The sequence below is a fragment of the Orycteropus afer genome, unplaced genomic scaffold, assembly GCF_000298275.1.
Source record: "Orycteropus afer afer isolate SDZICR_OR568_19922 unplaced genomic scaffold, OryAfe1.0 scaffold01157, whole genome shotgun sequence".
Classification (NCBI taxonomy): domain Eukaryota; kingdom Metazoa; phylum Chordata; class Mammalia; order Tubulidentata; family Orycteropodidae; genus Orycteropus; species Orycteropus afer.
Genome location: NW_006922744.1, coordinates 17,225 through 23,246, shown reverse-complemented (window position 1 = coordinate 23,246; position 6,022 = coordinate 17,225).

Here is a 6,022-nt window from a genome sequence, read left to right as displayed (position 1 = left end):
GTTCACTCTTGAAAAGTTCAGTCTAGGAATCTAGGAATGTGAATACACTGGTTTAAATATATATATGAATAGTATTAAATTACTGGTTTTTGTAGGTCAAAAATGATTGCAAATGGCAATTTCATATAGTTCAAAATAATACATGGGAAGAGAGGTAAGTTCTAAAACATATAACATAAATAAATTACAAGTACCAATGATATAATGATAATAATCTGAGGCCAAAAATGAAGACTATTTGTTCTTTGAGTTGATGGTTTGTTATCAGAATTTATACTCATAGGAAATGGTAAAAAAATTATGTACTATTACTAGCAATAAATGTAATACTTCTTTTTTTTTTTTTGAGTTTAATACTTCTAAACTCAAGGAATATATTATATGATCACATAATTACTTCCAGTATGGGGTATGTGTTACATTAGAAAATTTATTTAATTCAACAAATCTTTAGTTTCCTTTTCAGTACAATTATGATAATAAAACTCTAGGCACAGCATTGCCAAGGATTGATGACAGGAATATGAAAATAAATAAACGCAACAATTATACAACTCAAAGGACAATCAGGGATATTTTCTCTTTGTATTTTATATAAGTAGGTTACACATATTTGACCTTGTTTTTCCATTTTATTTTCTTTTGTCATCTAAGTGTATTATTAGTTTCCTCAGGCCACCATAACAAAGTGCCACAAACTAGGTGGCCATAAAACCCCTACAATTTATCATTTCACAGTTCTGGAGACTTGATGTCCAAACTCGGGGAGTCATCAGGGCAATGCTCCCTCTTAAGTCTGGCGAAAAAAAGCTTTTTTTCTGTCTCCAGCTTATGGTAGCCCCAGGCATGCTTGTCTTGTGGCAGCACAACTCTAATACCTTCTCTGTCTTTACATGGTCATCTTCCATCTGTGTATCTATCTGGATCTGTGTCCCAATGTCCCCCTCATATAATGGCTCCAGTCATAGGATTTAAGGCCACATTAGTCCACAATGACTTCCTCTTGGCTAGATTACATCTGCAAAGACACTATTTCCAAGTAACGTCATTCACAGGGACCGTGGTTAGGACATGGACATATCTATGGGGGCCACAATTGAATCCATATTACTAAATGTGGTAGTTAAGGTTGTGTGTCTACTTGGCTGGACCTGGTTGAGTGGTGGGGCAGCTGGTGGTAGTTATTCCCCATTGTGAGATTGATAATTAACTCCATGGTGGGTTCTACCACAAGCAGCTGAGTAGCTGCTTTAGGGATGTGGTCTGCTTTCTGTATATAAGAAGCAGCTTTGGGGACGGTCTCTAGCTGATGGCATGCTTGAACCCTGCATGTAGCCATGTCATTTTTCAGCAGCCTGCCATGCTCTGCTGACCTTGGGACTTTCAGTGGACTTGAATCAATGGCCTGCCATGTAGTTTTGTAATTTTGGTAACCATTTGGTTACCAATTTGGTGCCATCTTATTTATTAACCTTGGGCTTATTAGCCTTAGCAGCCAGTAGCTGCCTGAATGAAAATATGCCTCCAGCTTCAGTGGGCCAGGAGCAAGAGGCAGAGCTGAAGCCCAAGGTCGAGGGGCGTTCACATAGACCCTAGAGCTTGACACTTGGAACTCAGTCTTCTAGCCTCCAAAAGTTGTAAGAATAAACCCCTGTTTGTTCAAGCCATCCCAATTGTGGTAGATTCCTGTCAGAGCAGAACTAGGTAACCAAAACACTAGGGAAGACATTTTAAACTGAAGAAAGAAAACAATTCCACTAACACAATTTGATACTTCCTCATACTCCTGGACAGATACTAGAGAGAATATGGCAACTTTTAAAGAAACAAATATGTGTGGATAATGAGCCTATTTTTCAGAAGAGGAAGCAGATTTCAAAAGCAAGACAGACAGGCTGAAGAATGGAGATAATCACCAAGTGACATACTAAAGTGAATCACCAGCTCAATCAGCATTGTGAAATTCAATGTTGGAGAAAAAATTATCACTCTGGTCACTCACTCACTCACTGCCATCAAGTCTGTTAGGCTCATAGCAATCTGCCTTGGGTTTCTGTGGTGGTATCACTATGGACGTAGATTGCCCAACCTTCCTTCTGAGGAGCGGCTGGTGGATTTCAGCCACCAGCCTTCTGGTTAGCAGTCAAATACTTTAGGCAATACACCAAGAGAGCTTTTCAACCATGGACTGTATTTGCACACCTACTCATCACTTATTGACTATCTTGTTATCAGACATTTCACATTAACACACTAGTAAAAAATCTGCTATCCAAGTATTTTGTGCATTATGACATACATCTAGTGGTAATGAATGCTGAGATGCAAGACAAGAGTAACACCGACTCTGACGGTTAAGGTTATATCTCACCTTGGCTGGGCCATTATTCTCAGTAATTTTGCATTATGAGTGATGTAGTCTGGCAGTTATGTAATGCTGTAGTAGTCACCCTCTATTTTGTCATCTGATGTGGTCATCCACCATTTTGAAATAATGGAGATTTTCACATAATGACCTGGTCTTTGGAACCTAACCACTTTGATAAGTGAGGAGTGAATGTATTGTCAAACTCTGGCTGAACTGGAAGATCAAATTCCCACCACAGGCAATTCTGAAACAATTTCACAGGAGAGTTGGTCTAGATTAAACAACTAGAATTCGGTATAGTCATTCTTCTAGCTGAATAGATAGATTGTAAGACTGGGATAACTTTTGTTATGAGGTGGAATATTCCCAAAATGGGACTTAGATAGGATTGTGGAACTTGAAGGAGAGTTACCACTGCAGATATGATGGCCAAAAAACTAAAAAAACAAACTCACTGCTGTCAAGTCGGATCTGACTCATAGACACAAGCATCCTCCTTGGGTTTTTGAGATGGAATCACTACAGAAGTAGATTGCCCAGTCTTCCTTCCAAGGAGTGGCTGGCGGGTTTGAACTTCCAGCCCTCTGTAACATTCAAATGTCTTAGGCACTATGCCATCAGTTGATTGAAAATACCATACTTAGGTCAGGGGGATTTTAATGCTCAAAGTGACATCTTTGCTTTTTAACACTTAATAAGTCTTTTGGAGCAGATCTTCCCAATGCAGTACATTGTAAAGTTTCTTGATTGGTGCTTCTATGGGTGTTGGTTGTGAGTTCAAGTAAAGGAAAATCCTGAACAACTTCAATCTTTTGTGCATTTATCATGATTTTGCTTGTTGTTCCACTTGTGAGGACTTTTGCTTTTCTTTATATTGCAGTAAATTCTTCAAGTCCTCCTCATATTCAGCAAGCCAAGTTGTGTCATCAGCATATCATGTATCAAAGGTTGTTTATGAATCTTTCTCCTATTCTGATGATATTCTATTCTTCTTTGCATAGTCCAGCTTCTCAGATTTTTTGCGCAGCAAACAGATTCAATAACTATTGTGAAAGGATCCAATCCTTAGGCATACCTTTCTTGACAGTAAACCACAGAGTTAGTATCCCCTTTTTTTGTTCAAATGATTTTCTGTGTGGGGTTTTGCAGCATTTAGTATGGCCTGGCCTAAGGCTAAAAGCAAAACAAATGGAAAAATATTCCCCTTCCTTCCGGTATCAACTTCCTACCTTTTGGTCTATATATGTTGCTGTTGTTGTTGTTATGTGTCATATAACAAAAAGGAAACAACAACGACAAAAACTCACTGCCATCAAGTCTGTTCATACTCATAGCAACACCTCCTTGGGTTTCCAATGTGGTATCTCTATGAAAGTAGATTGCCCAGTCTTCCTCTCAAGGAGTGGCTGGTTGGTTTGAACTGCCAGCCTTTTGGTTAGCAGTCAAATGCCTTGGGCACTATGCCACCAGAACTCCCTATAGTATCCATAGGCACACAATTAAGTATGCTGAAATTCCCATTCTTCCCAAAGTTATGCATAATTTTTTTTTAATCATCCACACAGGCAAAAGCTTTGCACAGTAAATAAAGCACAGGTAAGCTTCTTACTGGTATTCTCTGCTTTCACTCAAGATCCATCTGTTATTAGTAATATTATCCCTCTTTCTCGATCACTTGTCTGTTGCACTGTGGTATCTTGTGTGTTGCTGTGATGCTGGAAGCTATGTCACCAGTATTTCAAATACCAGCAGGGTCTGCATGGTTGATAGGTGTTAGTGGAGCTTCCAGACTAAGAGACTAGGAAAAAGAATGTGGCCAAGTCCACTTCTAAAAAAATTGGCCATTGAAACCTTATGATTAGCTGGGAAACATTGTCTGACACAGTATCTGAAGATGAGCCCCTCAGGTTGGAAGAACTCATAATAAGTCTTGTGAAGTGCAGCCTCCTCAAAGTTGAGTAAACCTAAAGGGAATGGATGGAGTAAAGCTTTTGGTAGAAAAGACTGGCATGAAACGGAGTAGCAGGTTGGCTGGCTATGGAGCAAGAAAGCTGAGTGCCTTTTGGGCAGGAAGATTTCCTGAGGAGTGGGTTGCCTTTGGCATTAATCAGCAGAAGTAGAGAGATCAAGGACATAGGAAGCAGAGCTGCCTCAGCCTCAAAGAGTAGGACCATGGCCGTCAGGGCTGGAACCACCACAGGCCCCTAGGTTTCAAAGAGCTAGACCTTCACCAACTTGGTTCTGGAGTGTGGGGATGCGTGTTCATATGAGCCAGTGGGATAGAGCCATGGTTGCTGCCCAAGAGTGAGGGGGCAGGGCTGCCATGCCTAAGAAGGAGAGGAATGGGGCTGCAAGGCCAAGGGGGTGAGGTTGCCACTCAGGAACTAGGGGACTGGAGTCACCCAGTGAAGAGATCTGTACAGATACCACCATTGAAGATCTGTACAGGTGCCAAGTTGCCAAGGGGTAGAATTGTGTTGGTTAAGTTTGTGTGTCAACTTGACTGGGCCTAGTTGAGTGGCTGGGCAGTTGAATGTAGTTATTTCCCATCATGAGGTGGATAATGAACTCCATGGTGGAATCTACTGAAGCAGCTGAGTAGCTGCTTTGGGTATATTGTCTGCTTCCTGTATATAAGTAACATCTTTGGGAATGGTCTCTAGCTTATGGCACGCTTGAACCCTGCATGTAGCCATGTTGTTCTGCAGCCTGCTATGCTCTGCCAACCTTGGGACTTCCAATGGACTTGAATTAATGGACTGCCATGTGGTTTGGCAACATTGAGAATGTGCCATTTTACTTGTCAACCTTGGGCTTGTTAGCTTCAGCATCCAGTAGCTGAGTGAAGAAAAGCCTCCAGCTTCTGTGGGCTGGGAGCAGGAGGCAGAGCTGAAGCCCAAGGTTGAGGGGCTTTCACTGAGCCTCTAGAGCCTGGCACTTTGAACTTGGACTTAAAGCCTCCACACTGTAAGAGAATAAATTCCTTTTTCTTCAAGCCATCCCATTGCTAGTATATTCTTTTCAAAGTGGTGCTAGGTAACCAGAACAATCTCTTTTACTTTATCATTTCTTCCTTTTGCCTTCTCTACTCTATTTCCAAGGAGCTCTGGTGGCATAGTGCCTAAGGCGCTTGACTGCTAACCAGAAGCCTGGCGCTTCAAACCCACCAGTCACTCCTTGGAAGGAACGTTGGGTAATCTACTTCTGTAGTGATACCACCTCAGAAACCCAAGGAGAGGTCCAAACCCAAAGAGCGGTTGCTATGAGTCAGGTCCGACTAGATGACACATAACAACAACTACAACAACACTCTACTTCCAAGAGAAAGTATGAGTCTCTTCTGACATCCGTGTTTTTTTTCCTTTCCTGTCTTATTAGTGACCTTTTTCTTTCTCCATGTATGATATCTTTGATGTAATCCCACAACCTGTCTGTTTTTTAGACATTAGTGTTCAATGTGCCAAACCTATTTTTGGGAAGGTCTACAAATTCAGAATTGATGGCATACCAATTGAGATATTTCAACAAACAGATGCCCCATTGGAGGCACTCACTCAGTTATGCCAAGAGATTTGGAGGACAGCTAGGTGGCCAACTGACTGGAAGAGATCCATATTTGTGCCCATTCCAAAGAAAGGTGATCCCACAGAATGT